The sequence below is a fragment of the Anser cygnoides genome, chromosome 1 (genome assembly GCF_040182565.1).
Source record: "Anser cygnoides isolate HZ-2024a breed goose chromosome 1, Taihu_goose_T2T_genome, whole genome shotgun sequence".
Lineage (NCBI taxonomy): Eukaryota > Metazoa > Chordata > Aves > Anseriformes > Anatidae > Anser > Anser cygnoides.
The window spans coordinates 11,493,241-11,507,224 of NC_089873.1; the positions used below are offsets into that span (position 1 = coordinate 11,493,241).

General features: G+C 34.7%; 1 protein-coding gene across 1 annotated transcript in view; it reads left to right on the plus strand.

Annotated features, from left to right (window-relative positions):
* The window catches only part of SEMA3C (semaphorin 3C), a 122,871-nt gene that overhangs the window by 53,422 nt on the left and 55,465 nt on the right, over positions 1-13,984 (plus strand). The gene's annotated exons all lie outside the window — the stretch shown is intronic.

Below are 13,984 nucleotides of genomic sequence, written 5' to 3' on the forward strand. Positions count from 1 at the left end.
ACTGTTCTTCATTTCAGAAAACACCTGAAAATAATGAGTTTACTTCTTCCTCACTCAGTAAAATGTTTCTCTCCCAAATATTCACTTATTCTTAAGGTTTTCTTTTTCTCAAATTGAAGCCTAAAATACACTGCCTTAATTTTCTTATTATTTCTTCAGCCTGCAGAAGGTGATGGATTTTCTAGCAATGCAGAACTTGTGACTATTATATTCAATACTGGAACACTAATGGATGAACTTCTTTGTGTGTGCTTTATCTTAGGAGTTGTAAATCATTAATGATTTGTTTTATGTTATTCAGTTTCTGGAATGTCATGCATTGATTTGACATGATCTACAGACAGGGCATCTGATAGGCAGTGAGAAGTCTGGGATAGCCCACTTTGTGTCTTGTGATTTGGATCAGGCACTGGACTTCTGAATGTAGCCATACCATATCTGTATGACTGTTTGAGTATGGAACATGTAAAAGTAGATAAAGTACAAAAGGGAAAACATATTTCAACAGACTCTGGGGTATTTTCTTTGTTATGAAATCTACAACTATTGGTGAATCTTTTTGTAGATAATCTGGCATTGCTCTACTAAGTTTAATGATAGAAGAGATTACAATAGTTGAGACATTCCCAAATTTAGAGTAAAGAAAGTGTAGTATAGGAAGGAGGTATAATATGGAATGTATTCAATACACCAGTTTTGCACCTAAACTGACATCTAGGTGGGAATTAAGAGACTAAATTTATGATATTAATTAAGGAAAATCCATCCTAGCTCGTAAACTAATTTTCACAGATGAAAGCTGTACAACCGGGTGTGCTTAGCAGTGTCTTTGGACTGGGTTAGCTAAGAAGGTGGCATATTAGCAGGCAGAACAAAAGCGTTTCTTTGCCTAAATCCTTTGGTGATACTAGTATGCATGGTCAGGCCTTACCAACATGCTCTGAAGGGTCTGTGATAGCCAGAAAAAGAGAGAAAAAAGAAAAAAAAAAAAAAAAAAAGGCAGAAGGCTAATGCCTGAAAAATTCCCCTAAGAAGCTGAACGCTTGCACTTTCCTCAGTTCTGCCCTGGGGCTGCAGTACCCCAAGTAAGAGTCTTGCAAAGCTGAGAATCACATTTCTAGGATTGTCCCCTCTCCTGCTTGGTCGCAATATCCTGAGCAGAGGCCACTGGTCTGTACTTCTAGGCCGTTTCTCACCATGAGCTTTAATTCAACAATTTTTTGAATTTTTGCTTGCAGCCAACTTGTAAATTTGCTAATTTTTGAGACTGCACTTCTGATAGTTAGTTTGCTCGGAGACTTAAGAATTAATTCCTAATGCTTTAATCATATTTTATTCCAGTGGATCTCTGTTAATTTTAGTGCAGTCAAGACTGGAAATTTGGAGCAATGTAGTGGAAAATGAGGTCAACAGACTACTGACCAGTTACAATAAAACCCAGGGTTGCGTAAAGAGCTGTAGTTCTCAGGATGATGATATTCCCAAAGAAGGAATAGATTTGATAACTTCTGTACCACAAATCAGAAAGACAGATATCTTTAAACTGCAGTGTCTTTAGCTGTTAATATTTAGTCTTTAGCATATAATACTGCCAAAAATATGTAAAAACAAGCTGAAAAAAAATTATTCTACTCTCTATAGGTAACTGATGCAAAAAAATCCTGCTTCTTGAAAGTCTCATTGCTAGTAAACCCCCAGATAATCCAGCATTGAATACTAAATAAAAGGCAAGGAAAAGAAACAGCTATGAAGAATTAGTTAGGTGTAGTTTAAGGAAAGTAAAAGTTTTTAGAATTGCTGCTTTTTGTTTGTTTGTTTGTTTGTTTGTTTAACTGATGAACAGTTGAGGTATATAGTAAAATGCCATGAAGGTGAAGCTATATAGATACAGTAGTGAAAGCCCAAAACACCAACTAAAAGATTTAACCTGTTAAAAATATTTTTCATTCAAGCTAAGGGTTCAGAAGGTTTCAAAAGAATGGCTAGTATTCTTCCTTATGGGCCAATCTAGTGGAGTTAACATGCCTACTAAATAAATTCTGATTAAAAGCTATTCAGAACTCTCTCTATTTACTCTATCATAATCACATGATTCTCTCTTGTGGAGATTTCCTTTCTACTGCAATAGAATTCATGACATTATATGTTTAATGGAGCTGAAATGGATTGTGCATTAAGCAGCATTACTTTATATGACATGTAAACACTAAAGCATGTGTACCTATAAAATGGAGTGATTTAAATATATTATGCACTAATCTTAAACGGTTAGTAGGAACATGAGTTAGAATAGCACTTTGAACATAAAAATGCCTTTCACTTTTATTTTTTTTAACATGCATTAGCTGAACTTGATAGTGATTCCGAAAAACAGGTAAGTGTAGTTATAAACATACAACAGATGGTTAAACTGACATAAATGGAGGGTGAGAGATTTGTTCAAGGTCAGAGAGCAAATGCCCAGGAGTTCTGACTTATAGTTCCCTGTTCTGATCATGAAACAAATCTCCTTTGTTCTAGATATCTGTATACTCTGCTTTAAATGAATAGTTGTATTTTGTTACTTATGCTCCCAAAATATGAGTACAATTTAGTAGTCAACTTTTAGTACAGTCAACTTTTAGTACAAGTAATAGTTTGCTACAGACCTAAGTGGCTGACCATGGTTGACTTCTATTCCATACTATCCTCTGCCTCTTATCCTATACCTGCAGCATGCCTATTTTAGCCTTCTAGGAATCTAAATACCCTTCATTTTTGGATTTCTGACAGAGAACTTCCTTCCTTGAACTTGCTCTTTTGGTGCTGAACCTGCGAGTGATCCATGCAGCACTTTAGCAGAGTATGTTACTCTTCTTGACTCTTTTATTCTTTTACCTGAAGCAACCATTTATATTCCTTTTACACTTTGTTGATGTTCAGCATATCCAAATGAATTAATAGCTTGCTCCCATTGGAGGCTAAAAATAACTGTCTAAAACTGATAGAGTTGTATTTATGAGACTTCATAACTCAGAGCTGAATATAAACATATAGCTTTTATTTAATTAACTATTTATATATATAAATATATATATATATAACTTTTATTTAAATATATATATATGGACAAGCAAGAGGGGGGATTCGCATAATTTTTCCTACTTTTGGCCAAATACTAGATGGTCATCCTGCTGAATAAATATGGCAGATCTAGTTTAAACACAGAGTGAGTGACTGTAGAAGGTTTATTTATTTAAATGGCTTCCCGTTCAGATGAAGTCTAAACAGAAAAGTATAAAAGTTATCTCTTAAATCCAAACCAGAGTTTTGGCTGAGCTTATTAAGTCTTAAGAGTCTGGACTTAAAACAAACAAACAAAAAATCTCTTTTTGCATATGAAATACACTTGAAATAACTTCCTGCAGCTATCTCATTTTAATTTCAAAGGCTCTTTTGTACATTACCAAATGCAACCCCAAAACAACTCAGTCAAGTATATTACAAATTATTACCTCCATTTTACATATGTAACTCAGAGAGTTTATGTGACATGTCTTAAGTCAAAAGCAAAATACCATCAGAATAGGATTTAGAGTTGAGTGGACTCTAATCCACCAGGCTATGTTCAGCCCACTAAACATGACTTTTATTGTCCACCCAAATACCAGCTGGTGATCACTTGAAGATTGATGGTAGCATGCAGCTCTGGAATGTGCTCCTAAATTCACTCTTTGTGTCAGTCTTCATGGTGCAAAAAAAAAAGAGTGAAGTATGGTTATGTTCTGTGTGTTTAAACAGGAAGCATACTACCTACTGAACACATCTCTCTGCAGGGTTTGGGCGCAGAACTCTTTTACTCCCACACAGCCACCAGTAGGGACTGCCACATCTTGTAAAAGTCACCTAACAGTTACAGACCCACCTCCAGCTTCCAAATCCATACAGACATATGTATACATAAGCATAAATAAAATAATATTAATTGCATGTTTGGAAGCATTTTGTTTTTAAAGATAACATTAAGAAAAAAATAATAAGTCCTGATTAATTTACAATTGAAAATACTCATAAACAATCTGAAGGTCTTCAGCAACACAATGGACATTGATGATAAAATTAATAACTTCCAGTTGTGTCCAGCCTCTGAGAGACATGACCAAGTCCTGTGTCCAGTGAAGCAGGTTGTGGCATCATAGTCATTTTGAAAAAAGAAATCTTAATGTGCAATCTCATATAACTACCTGGATCTTCCTCTGATGCTAGTAGATGGATATTAATATACAAATATATATATACATATTTCAAGGCGGGGAAAAAAAAAAAAGGAAAATATTTAAGGATAGGCTTGATCTTTGCACTTCTCGCAAACTAAACTTTTCTTGACTTCAGGAAACATCTCGAACACCCACATCCAGCTTGCTTCCTGTCAATATAGAATGGTGGGTGGCCTCTTGGCTGCAAAATCAAGTCTAATCAAACAGCCCAAATTAGACAACAAAAGATATTTTAACTATGCAGAACACAGTAGAAAATATAATGAAGAATATCATGCAGAAATCTTCTACTATTCTAATATTTCTGTTCAAGAGATTGAAATATCAAGAGGAGATTGGGATAAATACGGTTGTGAAAAAAGACTGTGGAATTGAGTGTGGCTTTGTCTTGGTAAAGTTTGTTGTCTTCAGTATAATGATCATTCTGGCATAATGTTGGAATTGGGGTTCATTGAAGGTTCACTGGTGGGGGAATGCCATTTGTTGACCTCCAGCTGCTTTGTTTTCTCACATAGTGGAGAGAGAATATGTGCTTCTTTCATCCTTCTCAGATGTAAAGTGTAGCTTGATAACTTTCTTAGTATATAGAGACAATTGTCTGACACAGACACCAGATAAATACACACCATCTACTGACATACCAATGTTTATAGGAAATAAGAAAACAATTAGGAAGCAGTAATTTACATAGTTGTATGTGACATCCACCATTCCACATATCTGTTTCTGTATTTTTGCTATAGACAACTTTAGCTTCTTTTACAAAGCATCCCTCTATATTCAGAATTGTTAAAGACTAAAATACCACCCTTTAATTCACTAGTCCATTGAAATTAATTTATTAATGAAATTGTGAAATGATGAAATCATGAAAACGTGAAATACTGTCCTCCAAATCTTCTTCAGCTCATGCCTGAGTAAATTTTACATTATTTTATTGAAGAGTGAAAAAAAGCAAAGTACTTGGGATTTAGCTGGATCTGATGTTTGCCTGATAGCTAATCCTAATTTGATTAAAATTATTATAAAACTAATGAAACTGTAACCAAGCCTGCATAAAATAAGCTCTTTTTTTTTTCTTTTTTCTTTTTTCTTTTTTTTTTTTTAATTTTTAGAGTAAGGGCAAGGGGTGACTGCTGAAGAAAAGAGCAGTATATTTTAAGGAGATTTGTGGGTAAAGTGGCATGGATAAAAACACAGCTAAAATTGGTTGGATCAATAAAGACAGGGATTACTGCAGCATGGGCAGTAATGCCAATCCTAGATATGGAGAGATTGTCTGAATCTCTGGAGAGGTTGCTCTTTGGAGGAGAAAAATGTATATAATGAAAAAACTTCCTCTATCTCACAGTGAAGGGGGTTCATACTGTATTAGAACCCATAATTAAATATTTCAGTGATTTAGCTGTTCTTTCTCAACAAATTTTCCTTAGCTCTGGCCGCGAGAGTAATTCTGCAGCTTAGCAGCAATATACTCATAAAGAAAAGGAAAGACTGTGCATGTGAGTTGAAGTGGAAAATTTTCTCAGTCTGAAAAGAGGTTAACAGACCACTATCATCACTTAAGGTATTGGATATTTTGTAATATTTGATAATTCTCCATTCCAATTCTCTGTACATAGAGCTCACATGTCAATGAAAATGTATTAACACCTCAAAATTGTACATATGGGGAGTAGCTGCCATTGTCAATTCTGTAAAGGACAAAACATGTCTTCATTATACACAAGATACCTTAGTAAAACTGCAAAGTACAATATTAAAGTGAAGCAAAAATATAAACTTGCAAGAAAAGACAGTTCTACCAGTAAAATGTCCTACCTGTCATTCAACCTCACATACACTCTCCCTGCTCCTCTATTCAAAAATATCCCAGCTGACATCAGCTATCTTGAGTTTACGGAGAGTAAATAAGCACTCAAACCTACACCTAAAAAAGTTTGCTTTTTTCACAAAACCAGCAGCCTGAATGAGATGCAAAACTAGTAAGTCCATTCAGACCTCATTCTCCTCCCAGAGTTCAACCTACTGGCAGTAAAAGGGATGAAGATGAATGAATTGGGAGAACAGCTCACATGCATCTCATGTTGCTGCCAGTTCTGAGTTGGAGAATAGCTTAAGTTTTTAACTCATTTTTTTTCAGAGAGACAATTGCAATAATTCATTTTCTTCATTTTCCCACATCTTTTTTAAATATGGATCAAAGAGTTTCGGTGTCTGCATGCAGCAAGGGCTTCAGCTGGCCAGTTAGTGTGATGGCTACTTGGAACATTTCTCTATGTGAATGAGCATCACAGGGGGAAGTGCAGCCATTCCTCCAATGATGTGATTGCTGGTCCAATAGAGAAAAAAAAAAAAAAAAAAAAGAGAGAGCAAGAAAACACAAGAGGTTACAATGAAAACATATACTGCTCCCAGTAGAAGTAAAATAATGTGGAATTTGTCTGACTTCCCCATGGATGTGTTGTTTTTATTTCCTCAATTCATGTCAAAAATAATGTTATATTTGGCAACCAACAGCTTCTCACTTCTGAATCTGAAAAACAAAAACATCTCAAGTGCCAGTGGCAAAACCGCTATGTGCACACAGGCTAGTGGGTGAGACTGGTTCAGCTAGTGGAGCCCTAGGCAATGTGGCAAAGCCTCTCCTCTGTTTCTTTCAAAAAGAAGTAAAGAAGGCATGACTATGTGCAGACTCTGGAGTATGCAGCTCTTGGACAGCGGTTAACTTTGTACATGAGACATGGAGAAAACTGGCTTCCATCTCACATGCCTAACTCAGCTGCAGTAATCTTAAAAACAGTTTGTTTGTTTATACAGATCTCCACGCTTGTCAAAATTGTCTCTTTGGTTTGGAGACCAAAAATGAGAATAAGTCCTGGACAGATTAATAGTAGGCAGAAATGGATGAGGTAATACTTGAAAAGTTAGATAACTTCTTCTGGAAAGTTCTATATTGTGGCAGTATTAGTGACATCTTCTCTCTTGCTTTCTCTTTCTCACACACACAAATTACAATTATATTGAGGGATGAAGTTGATGACCAATAAAATTATAACTGTACTCAACTTATTAAAAAATAAGAAGGCCACTTTTCAGCATTTTTGTTGAAATATCTATAGAGATTTCAGAGGGGTTATTCCAGGTTTACTGCAAGGTAAATGGAGGAATAATCTGAAAATTATGCCTAGAAGTGTCTATAGCCAAATAAGACTGTGTGGCCGAAAGGTGTGGGTGGTCTTGCATAATTCTTAGTGAAGGAATCTCAATACTGGAATCTTTGGAAGGTCTTGGAATGGCTATGCAACTGCAGTTTGGAAAATGTTGACATATTTTTCCTCTTTGTTTCAGAGTACAGCTTCTATGGTGGAATGTGGTGTGATTTCATCATGACAATATCTCTGTAAATCAAAAAAAAAAAATCAGTATTTTAATAGTGTCTGTTCTTCATACTGTAAAGCTGCAATAAAACTGCACTTAACCTGATGGAGTATGCTAGGTCGAATGTGCCACACCGCCATGCTACTACAGTTTACCACACACAAACAAATGACTTTCTCTCATTGTATCTTTGCTTAGAGAGCACATTCCTCCTGCACAAAACTGGCAGCTGCCCACACCTCAGAGGGTCTGCCTGTGCTTCTTCATTCTTCAAAGCAGTAAATCGAAGGTGAAAAAATTCTGATAGTTGTTGAAGCACTATTAAGAAAAACAATAAAACTCTGTTAGGAGTGTCTTTTAGAACAGCATTCAAAGATCCCCAACAAAAGCTGGTTAATAATCCATTGTGATTTTTTTTTTAATCCTACAAGTTACTGGGATTTTAGGACTTCTGTGTGTCTTGTTAATTGTAAAAGAGGAATCATATACTGACATACATGAATGCTCTGCTTAAGGTTAACTATTAACTGGTATGTCTTTTCCTATCAACACATGGTCTGCCTTCACAAAGACCTATTGAGCATTTTACTGCTCCTAATGTGTATGTAAAGCTGTCCAAGGTGACAGATTGCTCTTCAAATGTGATATAGCTACCTCTAGGTCTGATTCTTCAAAGATTTCACCTTGGCACTTTTATTTCTATTTATAAAAGACTTCCCTATCTTAAACCAGTAATATGTATATTCCATTTTCAACTCATTTAGCAAATATACCAACAAGTATTCAAGGTGTATAGTGAAACCAGATCACATTTAGATACTGTTGACATTTTCATGTTATTTACCCTCATTCCAAATACAGCAATTAAGTTTCCTTCTAGCAAATGACACGTTTTAGCTCTGGGCGATGAGGGCTTCTGTTTCAGCCTGTACTGTATGAACTCCCTTCCTCCCTATCCTCTAGGTGATCTTGTTAATTAGTTAGCCTGTGATTTTATGAGCACTTGTAAATCTATTTTCTCCCCTCACATTAACTTTTTTTTTTTTTTTTTTAGAAAAAAATGTAATTAAAACCCTTTCAGACAGATTCACAAGCTAACAGTTCTTCTAAGCCTATTGGCTCTTCATAGAAAAGGACAAATTTCATTCTAACAACATTAGAAAAAAAAAAAAAGTCAAGATTTCTCATGCATGAAGAAAAGATAAAGAGATAAAGAAAAGGTCAAAGGTCCACCTGAGCTTTTTGGGCCCTGAGTGGTTAAGACACACAAGGGACTGACAAGTAGCACATCTGGCTGCTTATGGCTCTTTGGCCAAATTACTATGTACCCATTTATAATCAGCTTCACTTGGGAGCTGGCTGAGAGTTGGTTCATAGTTTGAAAACTGCAGGAACAGTAGCAAAAATGCTTTAACAGCTCTCTTACCTCAGCACCTTAAGTAGAAGGAATCAATACCTTTTTTTTTTTTTTTTTAAGGAAGAGGAATATCGACGGAGCAAAGGTGACATGTTCTGAAGATTTTGAAAGGAAATATGCAGACTCACCTTGTTCTCTTTGCAAATATAAACAGTTACAATGTATCTCTCATAGTTGAAAAGCAATAATATAAATGAGGAATATAAATAAGGTACTTTTCCACAGTTGCTACGTGAACTGTAAAAATAATACGTCTCTTCTAAGTCTTTACATTTAAAGAATGAGAAATAAGGCCAAGAAAACAATAGTTAAAATGATTAGATTTTTATGAAATCTGATATCTTTTAACCAGATCTTTTCCAGTCATTTATTTTAGTAAGGTACAAAACAGATAAGTTACTCACTAAACAGTACAAATGAAAATATTGAAAATAAAATAAGAGCTTTTCTTGTGGCTTTAATCTTTTTAAAACAATCTTCTTGTAACTTTACAAATACTTCTGATTTCACTTGCATTTTTAAAATACTTAGCAATTCCTTTCAGTGCTAGCAATAAAATTGTCCTATTTCCATTAGTTATTATAAGCAAAACCATCATTCTACTTAAATATTGAGAGAGAGAAAGAGAGAGAGAGAGAGAGAGAGAGAGAGAGAGAGAGAGAGAGAGAGAGAGAGAGGATTTGTTTTATTTCTGTTCCTAGAAGCTGAGATTTTACATTGCAATTTCACATTTGGCATGGGCTGGCATATTTGTTGGCACAAGCTGACAGTTTAATGAGGCTTAAGAGACTCTTACAGTTTCATTAACAAGGGGCTAATATTGTCAAGCCTACTGCGGGATGCACACAAGGCCAGTTAATGGTGAATCCCATAGCTTGTGAGAGTATTTTTGCTGACTTCCAAGTCACTAAGGCTACATAAAATCTGTGCCAATTTGGGCAGCAGAGGTTCCCTGTGGAGAACCTCTTTCCAGAAAGCTAGTTTTCTCCCCTCCACTGTCGTTATGTGCATAAAACTTTATTTGTTCCTTTTTTTTTTTTTTTTTTTGATCTCCAAATCTGTGCTTCTGCTCTGAGCTTCCCCATAAACAAACCTTCTGAAGCTGAATCCTTATGCCAGGAGGAAAGAGGAGGAAAACATATTATTTCTTGTACTTTACCACAGGGGATCCTAAATTAAAAGCTTGACAGATCATCCTAGATTTGCTCAAAGAAGCCCTGCCAGGCTGGAAACCCAAAGACGATTTAGTGCAGAGATGTCTGCGTGCACTCATATGACATATCACAGTTTATCCACATCTTATCTGTAGATAAGTTCAGTGCATTGAACTTGGGCTGGGGATGCTTGCACCCCAAAATTGTAGCTTACCAAACTCTGCAATGTAAAGATATCTACAGATTATACTGAAGTTTTTACTAACAAGTGGCTAGGTGGGTTTGCAAATAGGTTGTAATATTTTTTTTCTTTTCTTTTTAGGAAGTTACCACTAATTATTGCAGTAGTTTCAGTATTTATGTATCAAGCATCCATATTAGCATAATATTTATACTGAGAAAGTCACTTACATTAAGGTTTCATCTTACATATTGGGGATTATTATATCCCTTATATTGAGAAAGTCAGGTTGTGTTTTCAAACATCAGTGAATGTAAAATAAGGAAGTGTCATCATGTCAAGTGATGAAATAAGATATTCAGAGAACTACCTGATGAGTGGATGTAGCTCATACATACATGCACCAGTGGCTTGGACAGTTCGGGTATAACAGACTGTGTCTGTCAGCAGGGGAGATATCTCCACATTCTTCAATTTCCAGATTATGATAACGGTAGTTTGCTTTGTTCTGGCCAAAAGAATTTTTTTTATTTATTTTTTTTTTAGCATTACAAAGGCTTTTGTGATGTTAAGAATAGATATTATACAAATATATTTTTTTTTCTCCTGTGAGAGCACAATATTTTCTCCGTAATACTTGTATTAACTTTTATGTGGTGGATTATAAAGATAATTAAAGAGTAAGTGTTAAATTAATTTTCAGTAAGCTCTACATGGTGTTCACAGAAAACTCCTAGTCACTGGGATCCCCAAAACATGCAGGTCAATAATAATAATAGTTGTGGCAAGAGAGTTCTTTGAAGTTTTTGTTTTTCATTAAAAGAGAAGAGAGCTGTTTGACCTGACAGATTTCTAGCACTAGAAATTAAATTGGTATTGCCTTTATCACTCTAAGAAAGCCAAAACTAAGTTCACCGACCTATAAAGAATGCTGGACAAAGGTTATTCTTGTATTATTAGTGATAACAATTATTTGCATATGGAATATATTCTAGTCTTTATTTTGATTACCCAAGAAAAATAAACATATTCATGGAGAGCTGTCCACGACATTATTCTCCACACAGGCTTTACTGCCTTGAAAGTTTGGTTAAATTCTGAAAGCATGGAATAAAATGTGCTTTAAAAATCAGTAAATATTTGCCTTACTTTTTCCAAAACTTTTAGAGATGAAAGAGAATGTGGAAGACCTTACAGCATCTTTCCACACACTGATCTTTTTAAGTAACAGCATCCAGCTAGTGAATCTTTAAGAAAATTAATTTTTCCTGATTTTGTGATAAATTTTGTTAAGTGAAAAGAAAATTTGATCAATTATAAATTCTCTCCCCACTCGCTTGAGTGCCCCTGTTAAGCTAATACACTGCGTGCTTCAGCCCTGAAACAAATAAAGGTAATAAATCTATATAAGAGTCCTTGTTTTAGGGCAGTGTTCTTCTGTATTCAAGGGCTTTCCTTCCCTCATATGAATGTCACTGAGTTTCTGTAGGCTAGTGGCATGTGATAAGGTCCTGATTCTCCTAATCAGCAGCTTGATGGAGACGGATTACCCTTCAGGTGCCTTAGGAAGAAAAAATACCATTGCAAAGGTTAAAAATCCAGGAAAATAATGTATTTCTATGACTAATGGTTATGGAAATCAAAGATATGTAGTTATTTTTGTCTCTTCCTTAAAAATAATCATTAGCATCTCTATAATCTTTTATGTCCATCATGGTTTATTTATTATCATGTTTATTCTAAAAACACTGAAGCTATAAGGAGGGATATTATATAATGCAAAATCAATAAGCTCACCTTTACCCAATCTTATGCGGGAAACTGCTGCCTCTCCCAATTTATCTGTGCTTTTCTAGCATATCAAATATACAGTTATGAGATGGTTCAGTTTCATCTTACAGCTGCAAAATATTACAGTAAAGTTAATAAGGCCACCAGGAAAGGGGATGAGCACTAGCTTCTCAGGCTTGTTATGAAAGGTCAATCTGAGAATTTCAACGAGAGCAAAGGGACTGAATTTTAATGGCACTGTGCTGATGAGTCTCCCAGATGTCTTTGCAACTCCCAGCTGAAAGCTTACAGGGAGAATTTTTAAATGAAGTAAAGCAATTGATTTTTCAAGGACTGAAGAAAGACTTCTGAAAATGATGTGGACAATTTTCATATATATTCAAGGAGTACTGTTTCAGTTTAAGCTCTTAAGCACAGCTTGTATGTGTAAATTTTCTTGAGAAAAATGATATAGAAATATTATTTGTTGATCTTTTTAATATTAACATTAATAAAGGCATATAGAAAACACTTTGCTCCTGAAAGCTGTCACATGCCTAAGTTAATCAAAATGTCATATCTTTCATTAATCAGAGATATTTTTCATCTTTCTATTAAGCTGTTTAAAAATCAATATAAAAAAAATAAGTGGTTGTGTATCATATTTATCAATGCAAATCAAGTTATGTCAAGCGTTCTTTGAATCAATAGATCTGTAGTAGACAGAAATCTAAGTCCCAAAATATTAGGTGACTATCTTGGCTAAGATATCTACCATTTTCTATAGAAGAATATTGAGCAAAGACCTTGCTTTTAGCAGAAAAACAGGCTTTAGCAACAGTGACAACCCATATTGTCCCAGACACCCAATTTGGAAAAGAAATATGGACTCAGTTCTTATATCTGTGACTTTAAGAGGGCTTCATTTTCATATTTACTCTGTATTTTCAACCCTGTTTGAATCACAGGAAACACAATACAATAATAATGCTCATGAGTTAAGAAAACTATTTTGTTAAATACTTGAATATGGAGAAATTGATTATTAAAGTTTTGTTTTGTTTTGTTTTGTTTTTCCATTCTCAAATCTTAAGAAATATCCCTTCTGTTATTACTGAAAGGAAAAATAATCTGTTTTGAGGCCAAAATATATTGGCCAAGCAAAGACAGGAAGGCTGATCTTTCTCAAGGGCAGCAAGTAATACTTAGATTAAAAATGTTTGTGCTATTCCTGTAACAGGCCTGATCCTGCACTACTGAGATCAAAGGATGTTTTTCAGTTCATTTCATTGAATAAAGTTTTAAGTGTGAAAAAAAAAAAAACAAAAACAAACAGTTATAGACTTCTGATTGTTTGTTCCAAATCCCATAAACAGATAACTGAATAAATAGACACGCAATAAGGCAATAAGGCTTGATTGAACACATTTTCTATTACCTTTTTTTTTTTTTTTTTTTAATAAGCCATGTATAGTCATGAAGGACTGAAAAAAATTTACTTTGGAAACAATAAAATCCTATTGTTGGTGAAGCCCCCTGTCAAGAAAAGCAAGTGAACTGTTCTTATCTAATTTGTATTGATCTTGTGGATTTTGTGCTGTCATAAACTTCAAAATATATTGAACATATTGACTAATTTAATTTCCTTAAAAGCCAAAGCTGTAAATAATCACATCCATTAAAATAACAATTCATTACATGACTGAATAAAAGCAATGCCAGATTTTTATGGGCTATGTATAGTTACTTAGGGTATAAAAAGTTTGCATTCAAACTGGGAAACAAAAGGTTGTTTCAACTCAGCTATTGCAAGTGTCTAATAGGG